At 35.4% G+C, this 16,910-nt stretch overlaps 1 pseudogene; it reads left to right on the forward strand.

Annotated features, from left to right (window-relative positions):
- The first annotated feature begins 848 nt into the window (after nucleotides 1-848).
- Nucleotides 849-1,358, forward strand: LOC145715495 (ferritin light chain pseudogene; annotated as a pseudogene).
- Nucleotides 1,359-16,910: the final 15,552 nt, after the last annotated feature.

A 16,910-nucleotide genomic window follows, 5' to 3' on the forward strand; every position in this document is an offset into this window, starting at 1 on the left:
GCTCAGGGTTTGCAACAGGAAGCTGAAAACAACAAAATCTCCTTTAGTAAGTAACATAAATAAGTAAAAAACAGACATTTTTCTTTTTTTTTTTTTGTAAGCTCATTAGCTGTTTTAAAATACAGATTAACTAATGTCACAGGTGGATGATAAAGTGTTTGTCATAATAATTTGTTTTAAAAGTTATATTTAGAAGTATTTCAATTTTACATTGAAGTAACCTTGATGTTCAAAAATGAACTTAAATACTTGGAATGTACATCATTAAAATTAATGTTTGTTTTCATGGTAAGTTGTTTATAATACATTGTAATATAAAAAGATGTGTCATGTGACAGCTGTTGTCAATCTACTTGCATATGGAAAGTACAGTTGGACCTTTTAACAACATGGGGGCCAAGGCACTGACCTCTCTGTGCAGTGGAAAATACAATGTAACTTTCGACTGTCCCAAAACTAATAGCCTACTGTTGACTGGAAGCTGTACTGATAAAATAAGCAGTCAATTAACATATATTTTGTATGTTATATGTTATATAATCTATTCTTAAAATAAAGTAACCTAAAAAATCAAATATTAAAAAAATAAGAAGAAAGACAAAATATAATTACAGAATTGTCCAGGAAAAAAACTCCACCCCTAGGCAGTGCCCCCTGTGGTCCCATGGATCTGACTGTTGCTTCATATTTGGACAGAACAGACCCAGCAATGTCCCTTCTTCAAGTCTCCAAACTTCCTGCAACCTCTTTTCTAGACATAACCTTGAGAACCATATTCTCAGCCATCCTCTGCCTATGGGAACAGCTAACAACATTTTTTGAGTTTAGTTCCTTATTGCTGATCAACCATGAGCTCCCAGATTCATCAGAATTAGTCCATCAAGGTGGAGACCACCATAAACCATCTGGTCAATATGCATCTATTAGCCTCCTACAGCTATCTCTTGGCTTCTATTACAACCACTACAATGTAGCTCCAGAGGGTGTGGGTTGCTTCTTCCACAAGTTGGCTGAGGAGAAGCCTGAGGGTGTCAAACGTCTCCTGAAAACCAGCAGAGCAGAAGCGCCCTCTTCCAGGATGTGTATAAGCCACCCAGATGAGTGGGGTAAAACTGTGCATGCCATGGAAGCCCCCATGGTTCTGAAGAAGCACCTGAAACAGGCCCTTTTGGATTTGCATACCCTGGGTTTTGCCTGTGTAGACTCCTATCTCTGTGACTTCTTAGAGGTCTGCTTCTGAGGTTAGGAGGTCAAACTCATCAAGAAGGTGGGTGACCACCTGACTGATGGTGGAAAGCTGGGCCCCAGGCTAGGCTGGCAAGTACTTTTTGGAAAGACTCATCTTCCAGCACAACTAGGAGCCTGAGGAGCCCAGTGGCTTTTGAGGGACCCCCTCTGGTAACCCCATGGTGGAAGGGCTTCTCCCTGTAGTCACCAGGCAGCTTTTTAACCACCATGGAGTTCTCCCAAGCTGTGGACAAAATGAAAACAATAAAACTTTTTGCAGAAAAAAAAAATGTCTTTAAGTGGATCTGCACAGTTCAAACCTATATGTTGTTGAAGAGTCAGTTGTATACAAGGATATACAGTAAAGTAGAAATCATTATGCCCTTTGTTCTAGGCACTGTGATATTCTCTTTATAAAAAAAATCTCCTTTGATTTTAGCAACTATTTTATGAATTAGATATTATTATCCAATTTTATGTATAAAATAATCAAATAAGTATCCCAAGGAGACATAGTTAATTTATGAGGCAGAGATTTTAACCCAGGCAGTCTACATACTGAGAACCTAAATGTCTAGGACTACACTACCTAGTGTAGGTTGAAATAAGAAGTTGTTTCTAAAGTAATTAAAATAAAAAGTGGGGTGAAATTTATCATCTCAAAACTCTGAAATAAATGTATTTTCCAAGAGCGTATTCAGGGTACCATATAAGGTGAGAAATATTAGGACCAAGAGGTAAAACTTCAAAACATTGTAGAAAATTACTCAAAGTTGATTACTCAAGAAATAAAGAGGTTATATAAATTATTTTTGCTTCTATTGAATGCATTACTAACTTGATAGTTAAGCTAATAGTTCTCTTTCTCTTTTTAATTTTTTTAATGTTTATTTATTTTTGAGAGAGAGAGAGACAGAGTGCAAGCAGAGAGGTGTAGAGAGGAAGGGAGACACAGAATCTGAAGCAGGCTTCAGGCTCTGAGCTGTTAGCAAAGAGCCTGGTGCAGGGCTCGAACTTACTGACTGCCAGATTATGACCTGAAGTCGGCTGCTTAACCGATTGAGTCACCCAGGCGCCCCTGTTTCTCTTTTAAATAAATAATTGCAGAGAGAAGAGATATGTAATCTTTTAAGCAGATTGAGGAAGTGGACAAATCTGACATTTTTCTTTCTCATTTCTTTACCTGATTAGATTAAGAAGATAAAATAACATAATTTAGATATAGGCAGTTTTAAAGTCTTCTTGAAATTAGTAATGCTGTTAAAAAAAGAAAAAGAGACTTAATAATTACTGAAATCTCAGTATTGGTATGGATGCTTTACCATCAATGCAAAATAAACAGGAAAAAACTGCTAAAAATGACTTGACCATTCAAAGCAAAAGTACCTTGGCTTGCAACTGTCATTAGCCTAATGGACTAGATTTTATAATATTTGAAATAATAAGTGGTCAAGAAAAACAAATTAAAGGATTTACTTGATAATAGGAAAATTGTAACTTGAATTTAGAGACAATTACCTACTAAAAAAAGTTATTGGCTTGCTTTTAATTTTGTATATATTAAGAGTATTGGGGTTAAGATGGCAGAGTAGTAAGAGAACCTTATGCTTGCTTCCTCCCTCAAACACATCTATATAATCATCAAGTCATTCTGAACACCCAGGAAATTTATCTGAGGACTAAGAAAAGAAACTGCATAAATAGAGGAAGAAAAGAGGTCATATGGTAGAAGGTAGGAAGTGTGGTTATGTGATTTGGCAGAGAAAACAATCATGGGTTCTGTGGAGGGGAGGGATACTTGGTCACCAAGATTAGAAAGAGAGACAGAGAGAGAGACAGAGACAGAGAGAGAGACAGAGATTAACACAGAGAGAGAACAGCATGCAAGGAATTATAAAGAAAAACACTTCCCTAAAATCATTCACTGGGAAAATCAGAGGGGTTGATTTTTACAGGGAGTGAAGCTCAAAGACTAAGGTTTTAGAAGTCCATGCCATTGCTAGGGTTGAGGAGGTGGGAGCGGCTGTATTCTTGTGGAGAAGGTGGGCAGAGGTCCAGAGTGGACAGCGTGCTCTGAGGATCCTCTGGGTCATGCTAGGATAGACAATTCCTCTTATTGTAGTGCATTTGAGAGAGGCGGTATTATCTCCCAGGGGACAGAAGAGCCAGGCAGGAGCTATTGCACTGTCTTGTTCATTAGCATATGAGCAGAGATACCTGCTCATGGCAGTTAATCTGGCTGCCAGCATTTTCCTATGCTTTACTATAAAATACAAGCCGCTGAGCAGTCATGCAAATGCTTTTCTGGGCCAAATCAGTACCAGCCACAGCATGGCAAGACCTTCCCCAAGAGGATCAGCATGTTTCAGGCCTGCACCAAGTCCCTAAAATCTGGAGTTGTGAAACCCAACTGTGCACCTGAGATGAAACACAGGAGCACTGCACTGGGTGCAGTGCTTGGTGGATGAACTGCAGGGACACAGACAGGTGAAGGCTGGGATCTGATGGAAGCCTGGGACACAAGATGGGAGATTTGTTCACTCTTCTGTAAGGGCTTTCTGAACAGCCCTAGGTGTAAACCCCCCACTCGGGGGAGAAAAGTGGACCAACACCATTTTTCACCCCTCCCATCAACACAGACTTCTGAAAGTGGCACAGCACATGTAGTGAAGGCTTGAACTGCTTATACCAAGCCCTAACCCACTGTGTGCTGCAGGTGCCTTTTTTAATAGGGCAAGTGTGATGAAGAGCCAGAGCAGCAGCAGACCTCTCCCTTAGAGGAACAGCACAAAACCTGCCTCATGCACCAGGTCTACTGATCACAGAGTGCTACAAACCTTCAGCTCTAGAGGAAATAGGACTGGGCACAGGCTTTCCTAACACACAAAAGACAAAGTTCTGATAAAATGCCAAGACAGAGGAATCCATCCCAAAAGAAAGAACAATAAGAGGTCATGGCCAGGAAGCTAATCAAAATAGACATGAGTAATATGTCTAAATTTAAATTAACAATCATAAAGATAATAGCTGGGCTTAAGAAAAACATGGAGGAAACCAAAAAGATCCTTACTTGCAGAGATAAAAGACCTAAAAATTAGTCAGGGTGAAATAAAAAAATGCTATAACTGAGATGCAAAACTGACTGGATGTACTGACCATAAGGATGAACAAAACAGACCAAAGAATAAGTGATATATAAGATAAAATTAAGTGAATTTAAAATACACAAAGAACAACTCAATATTAACAAAAAACTATCTTTGCTAAAAATTAGCAAAAATATTTGTATAGACATTTCATAAAATAAACTAAATGAATAATCAAAAGCTATATGAAAAGATGCTCAATATCATTAGTTATCAGGAAATGCAAGTTGAAAATCTTAATGAGATACCAACACACACCCATACCTGGTAGAATGATTAAATTATTTTAAATAGACAAACAATACTAAGTATTGACCTAAATGTGGAACAAGTAGAACTTTCTTATATTGCTTGTGGGAGTATAGATTGGTATAAAATTTTGTAAGGAAAGAAATTTCTTCTGAAATAAAGAATTTAAGTTTAATCCAGATGCTCCAAATTCATTTAACATCCATGTTCAAGATTAGAATTACAACTGGAAGTTTTTTGTACTGTTATTAGTCCACACATATAAAATGTTAGAAAGGCTTTATGTTATTGAAGTTTAATTCCATTCCTTTTGATAGTAAGCTGCATATTAAAGTATCCTTTTGCTGAATATATTTCCTGTCTCCACAGGAAATGATTATCAATTGATTTCAAAGTAATGGTGAGTACCCTGCATAAAGCTACAGACTGGAAATCAAGCCTCCTGGCTCTTAACCCTGGCTGTGCCTGCAAGGCACTTTTCCACTTACTTGGACGGTTAATCTTTTATTTGAAGGGACACTATCTATGAATTTGGATTTTATTAAAAATTTAAAGTTGCACTGGTTTTGATAGAAGTCTGCTTGGGGCACCCGGGTGGCTCAGGTGGTTAAACTTCTGACTTCAGCTCAGGTCATGATCTCACAGTTCATGAGTTCGAGCCCCTCAGCGGACTCTGTGCTGACAGCTCAGAGCCTGGAGCTTGCTTTAGATTCTGTGTCTCCCTCTCTGTCCCTCCCCGCTCGTGCTCTCTCTCTCTCTCAAAAATAAATAAATATTAAAAAGAATTTAAAGTCTAATTAACAGTAATTCATTATGGGATACTGAAAAATCAGCTGTATAAATGACCCATTCTCTTGTCCAGAGATTTGTTGTCGTGTGCCATGTTCTACACATGCTTCATGAATCTGCTGTATATTATGGACTGCAGATAAGCAGGCATGTAGTGCTGTCAGTCAGTTTGTCATTTTCCATCTATTTCTTCCACACACTCTGTAGATACAAATTAAATTAATGGAAAACTGACTACAGTTAATGAATGCTTAAATGAAGCATCTATTTTGTTGATCTTTTTGGAGAAAAATTACCTTCTTAAAAAATAGCTATTTTTGTCTGATAGAGAGCTTTTGTAAAAGAAGTTGGATATCTCCTGGGGTTGCTTATCAATTTAGATCCTCATTTTTCTCTGTGCCAATCATTTTTTGTATTTCCTTAACATTTGTCAAAAATAGTATTTTTAATAGTAAATAAAATCTTTAATATTGTATGCATAATTATTACTAATGAATTTGCCTTTTTGAGACAAATGTCTATTCCGTCATTGTTAAATATATCATTTCAGGAATGACTTCCGTTTATTCCTAAAGAGGTAGTTGATTTCACTAATGTTAACTGTTTTTTATACATGCAGTTGTAGGAGTTCAATGATTCATATATAATGGCATGCTACTATAAAGTAGCAGAAATATTTTTAAAGCTGAATTTCAATTTAGTACAAAATAAAAATAAAATAGTGAAGTCCTATTTTTTCCTGTAGGATAAAATTCAGCATAGTTAGGTACTTTATGACATTAATTTTTCACTTCATCTCAGGAGAAGGAACTGACTTTATGATCTATAAAACATAAAACACAGGCCTGAAAAGATGTGTTTGTTTTTTATAGGCACATTATTAACTGATGTATTTGATGGTCTTATTTTAGGATTTTTGTGATTTATTTATGGAAAGCTATCTTACAAATGGACTGTAGGGAGAGGCAAGATTCTTGGCTCTGAAAATTCCTAGTGTTATGGGGAATTATTAAATCTAGATATGGGGAACATTTTCTATTTTTTCTAACCATAGCATCAGGTCTCTTCATTTAAAAATAAACTTAAAAAAAGTCTAAAACCAACACCTGTTTGTCAAATGAGAAAGAATGGTGATCTGTGGGTGGCTTTTAACCACAACTTAATGAGGACTTTACTCATTACCAGCATTAAGGATCCCTGCCCTGATCCTCAGCCCCACTGGAGTTTAAACCAATGGTGATACATACATGTGGGATTACCGTCTACCTTTTTTTCCCTGGCTTCTACTGCTTTCCAGGAGATACTGGCTTTTGTGGTTATTCTATGCCATTAGAAATGAGTAAATTCTTATCATCTGTCCAACTTCCTAAAGATACAAATTTTTATGGAGCTATTCTTGTTCTCTCATTTAATTCAAAGCTTTCTTTCCTTCTTCATTAAGATATTTAAAAAGTTTTTCATGTATGTCTACTACTAAAATTGGTGCAAAAAAATTAGAAGAATATTATTTTAGAGTTTTAAGAATTATATTTAGAATGACCCTGCAATGTAAAGGACTGACACTCTGATTTTCTGCACTACTTTTTCAGGGACAAAAAGACATAAAGGTAATATGCTGTCTATAATTTCTTTTAAACTTTTTTAGCAAAGAAAAGAAAAAAAAAAGGCTTAAGTGAAGGAAATATAGTAAATCTTGATGGAAGTGATTGCTATATGGGGATGTTGTACTATTCCCATTACCTTTGTGTATATTTGAAAATATCCATGAATTTTTTAACGTTGATTTAGTTTTGAGACACAGAGAGAGAGAGAAAGAAAGTGAGTGGGAGAGGGGCAGAGAGAGAGGGAGACATAGAATCCAAAGCAAGCTCCAGGCTCTGAGCTGTCAGCACAGAGTCTGCCGCGGAGCTTGAACTCATGAACTGTGAGATCATGAACTGAGCCGAAGTCAGAAGTTTAACCAACTGAGCCACCCGGGTGCCCCAAGTAGACTTTTATCAAAACCAGTGCAACCTTAAATTTCCAATAAAATCCAAATTCATAGGTAGTGTTCCTTCAAATAAAAGACTAAGTGTCCAAGTAAGTGAAAAAGTGCCTTGAAAAAAAAAAAGTGATTTCCATATATTCATGTCTGAGGGAAAAGAATTCTCTATTTTTGGTGGCTGAAACAATAAACTGCAAAAGTGTAACAGTAAACTGGGGCTTACATGACTTTCTTTTATCATGACTAGCATTTTGTGCTCATTTGTCACTCTGACAAACTGAATTCAATTTAAAAACTACAACATAAAACACAAAATTTTTGGGAGTGGGCATATTTCAAAGAACCTAAGATTTATTTTTCTTTACCAAAATTTTAAATTACCTTCCATGTTCTTTGATATAGCATAGTCTATATCTTTCGCTTTCTATGTCACTTTATCTAACTACTTTGACCATGGAATCTTATGGCTCACTTGTATCTCTTGCTATTTCTTTCCACCGTATTTGCCTATTATATTATCTCTCATGTAGCCTTATGCAAATATAAGAAGGCTTTTTAAAAAAAATTTTAATGTTTATTTTTTTAGAGAGAGTGGGGGAGTAAGAGTGGTGGAGGACCAGAAAGAGAGGGAGACACAGAATCCGAAGTAGGCTCCAGGCTCTGAGCTGTCAGCAGAGAGCACGACGCAGGGCTCGAATCCACGAACTGTGAGATCACGACCAGAGCCAAAGTCGGACGCTTAACGGATAAGCCACCCAGGAGCCCCTAAGAAGTCTTTTAAAATGTAAACACTTCTTTATTAAGAAAGTGTATTTAATCCACAAAGGGTAACTTTCAAGTTTAATATAAAAGTAGTTATTCTGTGTTGCACATTTAAGTCAATAGTGAATACTCTTCAAACCAAAACAATCTGTTAAGGAAGAAAATACTTGAATGAGTTAGTCCATACTTATATAATTAACTGATCTTCAATTAAGTCACCAAAGCAATTCAGTGGGGAAAGAACTATATTTTCAGTAAGTGGTAATGGAACAATTGGATACCTGCATAGGAAAAATATGAACCTTAATCCATATCTCAATTAAATACAAAAATTAATGGTATGTATTGGATCAGACATCTCAGCAAAAGCTTCTAGAAGAAAATGTTCATTATTGGGAGGTAAAATACAGATATCTTAGATTATAAAAAGCAACAATCATAAAAGAAAAAAATGTAAAAATTTAAAACTCTTCTGCTCATCAAAAGATGCCACTGAGAAAATTAACAAGAAAGCTTCAGACAGAGAAAATATTAATAAATATATCTCACCAAGGATTTGTACCCAGAATATATAAAGAAACCCTCACAATTCTGTAATAAAAAGACCAACAGTTCAATAACAAATAGAAAATGGGCACCTGGGTAGCTCAGGCAGTTAACAGACCAACTCTTGATTTTGGCTCAGGTCATGATATCACAGCTGGTAAACTTGAGACCCATGGGGATCTGTGCTGACAGCACGGAGCCTGCTTGGAATTATTTCTCTCCCTCTCTCTCTGCCCCTCCCCCACTTGCATGTGCACTCTCTCTCAAAATACATAAATAAACTTTAAAAATAGGCAAAGACTTGAACATATGACATTAAGATGCCACTGCACACATGCTAGGGTTTCTTAAAATTAAAAGACTAACAACATCAAATGTTGACGAAGAGATGGAAAAAATGCAACTCTCATACTGTTTTGTGCAAGTGTAAATGCTACAACAGCTTTGAAAAAAGTTTTCCCAATTACTTATAATGAACCAATAATGATCTAACAATTCTGCTCCCAGATATTCTAAGATAAACAAAACCATATGTCTACAAAAAGATTTGTATAATAAAATAATCTAAGATACATCTCTGCCTGCAGAGATTTTTAATTTTACAAATTTAGTCCATTAATTCTATAAATATTTACTGAGAGCTTTCTATGACTATAGGACTCTGCTGGCAAAAAAAAAAAAAAATGAATAGAAGTCAGGATCTTACAGATGATGGGACTTATAATCTAATTAGGAACAAGTGGTTTTAATATATGAAAATGTTAACAATATAATGTAGCATTTGATCCAGTATCAAATAAACTTTACAGTAAAAGCAAAATGCCAAAAAACAAAAAAGGTTATCTAGGATATTTCTAAGGATATAACTAACCTGCTGGGTTTATTCCTTTTTTCCCCACCAAAACTGAAAGCAATAATCTTTAGGTGCACCTCATTTTTATTTGAAAGCACAGACATTTTAAGGTGAAAATGACATCAAAAATCACCTGGACTTTCCCTCTTTCTTGAAGATAGGAAAATGAAGCTTCAGAGAGACCACACAATTTGAATGACATTTTATATCCCTTGTGTAGTTTGATATAACATTGATGGGATAGTACAGACAAGGTGTGACAGGTCATTTCACTAGTTTCTTGGGGGTTTTACTGAATACACACACAGAAAGGAACTCTGGAAGAGAAATGGGTTGCAGACATGGCAGTTGATAATAGATTTGGTTTAGAATAGGTTAAATATGAGGTACACTGATGCCATCCAAAATAAGTTCTCTCACAGGCAGACAGCTTCAGGGCTGAATGGTAGCATGCTTATCCAGTGCTTTTGTGTTAGACACTGTGCTAAGCACTTTACAAAATACTATCTCATCTAACCATCTCAACAGTTTTGTGTAGTAAATATTATTATTCACATTTTATGTGAGGAATTTGAGGCTCAGGGAGTTGAATTTGGTCACATTAACAGGGATGTTAGTGTTTGAGTCCAGATTTAAACTCGTTTGTTTCTGACTTCAGGCCATCAGTTTTCCTACCTTTTTTCTTTAGAAAGCTAAAGTTTCCAACTTCCAGTTTAAAGTGGTTGGCATCCCCTAATGCAGTATCATGAAATTTCTACTAATTGAAGCGTTACAAAGAGATGAAAGAAGACAAAATAATATCATAACACAATTAATATTTCAAAAATATACATATAATTTCTATCATAAAGAGTAATATACCTGAAATAAAAATTATAATTGCCCACTCGCCTACCATTTTATTATGCTAATACAAAATAGCTAGTATAAACATTTGACCTCTGATGAAGAAATTAGAAAAATGAGTAGAAATCCTTTTACGGTATAACTGCCTTTGAGTAGTAGATCTAAGAGCCCATTTGTTCACCTGTACCTACACAGATTCAGGCATTGCAACTTTCAAGGGGGGAAAAAAAAGAATGAAAAGGATAAGAAAAACTATAGAGAAAGAAGGCTGCCTGAAGAGGTATATTTTATACATGTGTGGTATACATGTGTGTTACCAAACTAAAGTGCTATAAACAGGATTGGACACAGAGCGACACCTGCTATATTGGGACTGAGTTATCATAAATAATTTTTTCAAATAAGACAGGAAATACATATGCAATGCATATACATACACGTAAGAATTGTGTTCATGTATTCCATATGTTTTGAATATCAGAGAGATAAACAATGGAATCCTGTTAAGTTTTCATCTCAGGCCAGGTAAGCACTAACAGATAAAAGCCAGCCTCTAGAAATGAAACTAAGAGCTGGGCCTATCTTTAGACTATTGAAGTGTAGAACTGAAGAGGAATTTCACCAGTATAAAGGCAGAAAGAGAGGGAAAATGGCAATTCACAAATCAGCATGTGACAAACTACATACTCAGGATAGCTTTCTCTTGTATTTCCAAAGAAATACTATATGAGATACTGGAAACTGATACTGTAGACCAAGGGAGTTTCTAACAGAAACCTGAAAGTATTTCAAAAGTTTGGAGAAAATAAGTTCACCTTAGTAAGATGCTAAATGTCATGATCTCTAGGTAACAAGAGCAGATACGCATCTTGAGTAGTAGAAATAAAGGACTTTGCCTTGTGATAAAAAGAGTGATAATGAAAATAATTGCAGGGTAAGTGAAAACAAAATTATCTGGAAGTTGTGAAAACAACATAACTTATACTAGGAAATGAAATCAATTACATGAAAGATAAGCAAACTCTCCTTACATGCAGGGAGAAAAATTTCTGAATGTCAGAGATAACTAGACTGAGAATATTAGAACTAGAGGATAATATGTGCCAGAATTATAGATATTTCTGAAAATGAGACCAGAACAACTAGAACAGAAATAATAATAAATGCTTAATAGAGGAAAACTCTTAGCGATAGCTACAAATCTGAATATACAGATTAAAATTTAAAAACTTTCAGAAAATATAAAAGGAAAAAAGACCCATATCTATAAACATGCTGACAACTTTTGGAATTATGAGGATAAAGGACAAATGATAAGTAGCAATGAATATTGAAGACTCTGTGCAACTCTAGATTCCACAAGAAAATGGACAAGGTTTATAGAGTTTTCAGAGTAAATGAATGGTCTTAAAATTAGATTCTTCTAAATAGCAACTCAGAAAAAAAATTTGCATAATTTACTAGGAGATGATACCAAGAAATATCGAAAGGGAATACAAAAGTAAGACAGGAAAGAAATTGGGTGCAAGTCTTCTCCAGGGGTAATTGCAACTTATCCTTCTAGGAAACTGAGAAATAGTACAAAACATGTAATGAAGAGTCATCCTATTCTCAAGGAAATGAGAATTTCCTCATTGGTGGAGCATTGCCTCTGAGCAGTATTAATTTCATTTCCCACTCACTGCTATACAGGCAAAGTAAGCAAGGTGAGATCTGCCAGCTAAAGAAAGAACTCATGGAAAGAGATGCAAATACTAGCAATGGGAAGCCTAGGTATTGTGCACTGAATGAAATCTAAGTGCTGAAGGGATCTGAGCAGGCTCCAACAGCAGCTGCCACAGTCATCCCCAAGATCTGTATAGTCACTACAATTGTCTTCTATATGGAAAGGTAGCGGAAGGACATGGTCAGTCATAAGTTCAGAAAATGCACCTTTAAAATAATCACTTGAGAAAAAAAATAATCACTTGAAGAAAGTTAACAGCTGAGTAAGCAATGAATCAGAAATGAATATTAAAGACTCAAGGTTTTGTAGTGTAAAGGACCAGATAACTAGCCTGTGCAACTTCCAATAAGAACCATCTCTATCTCTATCCACAGAATCTTGAGGGGGAATATTTGCAAACCGTCCTTGATTGCCTAAATAACACAAATGAAGTTTCAGCTTTAAAAAACAGCCAACATTAATTGAATTTTTAGCATGTGCTTTGACTATTCTAAGCACTTGGTATGTATTAACTCATTTCATTTGCTGAACAACCCTTTGAGACAAGAACTATCATTGTCCACATTTCATAAATGAGGAAAGTGAAGCTAAGTATAGCTACGCTCCCATGTGCACTCATTAGTAAGTGGTAGAAAAAGGGTATCCTGTCAGCCTACCTTGAAGTGTGTTCTTTTCAAAGTAATGTCCTGTTAACACCTAAAAGCAACTATATTTCATGTGGATCAAAGTGTCATCATAGCAGGCACCCTGTCCATTGTGCTATTTTTCCCTAGGGCCTGGCAGAGAGCCTGGCATAGAGTAGAAATTTGATAAATATTTGGCAAATGCTGGCTTCTATTATAACTTGCATTTCCTTCCAATGCAAGAAATCCTATTGAAAGTAAGAAATTTGCCCCTGAATAGACTTTTTTCTTAGGCACACTTTCAATATTGAAAGTTCCCACTAATATTAAAAGGCTACACTAGAAGGAAAACAAAACTATGTGAGGAAACACGTCCTGAAGGAAACAGCTAAGTCTTATAGGCATTGGTTTCATTGGTGAAATGTAACTTTATAATTTGCATGTATTTTGTTCAATGGGTCACTCAGAAGATTCAACACACCATAGTGTAAATACTTCAGAGATTGTCTACAGAGCTGTGAGGATATCAGTGGTACAACTATTTTTGACTTGGGCTTTTGATTTATAGGTGGATGCACCTGTTGGAGTTTTGGAATCAAGAAACTGATTTTCTATTGTTTAGCTCGTAAGGACAGATCCAAAAGCTGAAACAATGTACAACTAGGTATCTTCATGTGCACCTGCAGTAGCAAACAAAATCCAAATTCTATGGGAATACTATCAGTGATTATTCAGGGTAATTTGCTTTAAATAATCTTGTTTAAGTCTAGCAAAATGGTGCTAGTTCTAAATCATATTGTAGCAATTAATATAAGACTCTGCAAAGCTATTTCTTTCTCACATACCAATTCTTAGCTGGCTTGGAACCATTTGATGTCTTGTTTCACTGCACTGGACTAAAGTGCTTCCAACTGTAAGAGTCAAACATTCAAATTATGTTCTATACATGATAAAGCAAAAGCAAATCTAGGCCCAGTGATCAAGACACCAGGATAGAGTTGGGTGATGATTCTCCACCTACCTGCTTTGAAATAGTTTTACCCAGGACTCTGTCTACAAAGTGCTACATTTAAAATTGTCAACAATTGTATATAAATAACTCTAGTAACTACATATAGGTAACTCAATAACTCAATATAAAATGACTAAGTGTGGGAGATATTTTTTTCTTTGTTTCATTTAGGTACTGTCAATCCTAAATGACTTTCAGTTTTGAGCTTCATTCCTGGATTGCGCATGAAATCTACTAGAAAAAAAAATTGTACTTACAAAGTGGCAAGATAGAGTCTTTGAATACCACCAGTGTTACTGAAGCAACCCATGTGAAAAATAAGAAAGTTACTTCATATTTGGTATTTATATGACTTATATACATATTCTATTTGATTTTTGAAAATCAATAATGGAATAATGAAGAAAAGTGACTATCAACCTAAATTTGACCAAAACAATTACTTGTAATATATTGGACATAATCCTTCCATTATCTCTGTTTGCAAATATACTTACATACACACACAAATTAGATATAGATAGTATTCTACATTCCATAAAGTAACATGATTCATTTGTCAATTATATGTTAGGGTCCTGAGAATTTAATTCTAGATCATCTCTATAATAGCTGGATAATACTTTATTATATGGCTTTAGTGACTTTTTTTGGATACTTATTTCTAATTTATAGACTTATAACCAATATTGTAAAATATTCACTTACACATATTGCATGCCTTTTTCTTCCGTTCACCAGCCTAATGGCAGGCTTAGTTGGCTTCTTTGCACTTAGAGTCTATGGGAAAAAACTGTTATTAGCTAGATTAAAGGCTTTCTTTGAGGATGGAGAAACAAGGAAGAGTCAAATAGCAAGAAGGCAGAGTTCAAATCAGCCAGACTTGTGAGGGTTAATATTGTGACTTTTACTTTATTGGTATCAGGCATTGGTAGGTAGTACTAAGTTGACTGCTCTCGTATTCTTCACTGTTGACTTATTCTGAACAACTGAACACAGAGTCAAGACAGCCTATGATAAGACCAATCTCTAGGGAGTGCTGTGTCTTGTTCAGAGTTTCTTTTTGGTGCCCCTGCAGGTGACCTTGCGGTAGCTCTGTTAACTTCACTAAGAACATTATTGATCTCTGGAAATTTGTCCCACCAAGATTTTTTTTATACTTCATTAAGATAATCTGTATTCTTGAAATGCCTGATTCAATGCACCACATTTCATTGGATATGTTAATCAGAACAGGGGAAGGGGGCAAAGCTAGGTAATCACTGAAGTATAAAGACTAAGACCTGTGCAACTCAGGGCCTTGATTCTGAAGCAGGAAACCCCTACTCCTTAGTCAGTTACAGTAAAGCTTCCTGATTATGACAAAATCACAACATTCCCCTATATTTAGAAGAATTACTATGTTAATTTTTGGACTTGAGTCTCAGAGTCACTGAGAGATACAAGCACCTATAAATATGTAAGTCCTCCCTGTGAGATGCTCAGGGAATATTGCCAGTGTTCTGCTGGATGACCATTCTTTTTTCCCCCCTAATTCTGTTCTCTGCCTATGTAGGCAGCCATTTGGTAAAGTAGGCAATTCAAAAGAAATCCCCGGATCAACCATAAGGACTGGGATATAATCTTGACTGTCAGTAAATAATTTTATGAACTTAGAGCAATTACGATCTCCATAAGCCACAGTTTGTTAATCTATGAAGCAAGACCATGAATATTTATTATGAAGATGAAACCTAAAGCCATAATAATTTAACCATTTATAGAATATCACATATCTATCTCTATATACTTAAGGTGATAGATAAATCACATAGTTCTTACTATGAAAGAAATTATAATCAATTTATCAATTTGTTTTGGTGATATATTTTGCATGGCTATAAAATATTAATATCTTTACTAGTTTGGTTTATAAAGATTGAGAACATATGGTCATACTAGGAAAATAAATGTGTTGACATGTCACAACCCACTTTATCATTCAGTAATATATTCAAGGTCAGCCAAGAGCTATCTTCAGAGGGATCTTGTACTTACACCAATAAATAACTCTTTATATGGCACAGTATTAATAGATGTGAATAATAATGGAAGTAAAACAATCTGCAAAAAAGTTATTTAATGCTGTAAACAAAGATTATGGTGATAGAACAACGTTAAAGATAATTATTTGTGGCTGACACAAAAGGATTAGAGTGGTAAAAGTAGTACTATAAAAAAGCCCAAAATATCCACTCAGTTTCTCAAAAGAGCAATGGCAATATTAGAACGGTAAGAGATTTAACTCATTTGTATAATTAAATATGAGAATAATGGCTCAATAACTAAATAAATATGGTGAGACAAATTATGACATTACTTTGAAAAGTGTATTTGAAATATAAGGTTAATCATGGTTACTTCTGTTTCCTTCTAAATTCTCACAGAAATGGCACTAAAATAAGCATTTAAAGAGAAACTTAACAAAGAAAGAGAACAGGATAAGATGTGGCAGTAAAACAATTTTGAAACCTAGAAAGCAGAGAGACAAGTGGCAACTAAATTGATGAGCTGAAGAAAAAAGAAAGCTAAGCTTATAGTGTTCAGGTAAATAGAAATCAGAAGGGAAGTCACCTCTGTGCAGAGGCAACCGATGAGCCAGGGACGACAGAGAACTTTCTAGGGTGATGAATAAATTCTGTATTTGAGGGAGAGGTTACAGATATCTTAACTTTTTATGAGAGTCATTGGACTCTACATGTAAAATCTGTGCATTTTCTTATATATAAATTTTATCTCATTAAAAAAATAATTCTATATATTGTACTGGTTTCCTTTGCTCTTCCTTCTCCAAGAAACCTGGCAGCCAGGATTATATTTTCAAGATAGGAGGCTGCAATTACTTCCTGTGAAAACTAACCAGTCTATAAAGAAATAATAAAGTTTTAAGAAATTTCCAAATGAAAACACTTTTCCTTTTTTTTTAAAATTTTTGTTTTAAATTTATTTATTTTTAAGAGACAAAGTGTGACAGAGCACAAGCGGGAGAGGGACAGAGAGAGAAGGAGACACAGAATCCAAAGCAGGCTCCAAGTAAATGTTCAGCACAGAGCCTGATGCGGGGCTGGAACCCATGAACCATGAGATCATGACCTGAGCCGAAGTCAC

This window comes from Panthera onca, chromosome A1 (genome assembly GCF_046562875.1).
Source record: "Panthera onca isolate mPanOnc1 chromosome A1, mPanOnc1 haplotype 2, whole genome shotgun sequence".
Lineage (NCBI taxonomy): Eukaryota > Metazoa > Chordata > Mammalia > Carnivora > Felidae > Panthera > Panthera onca.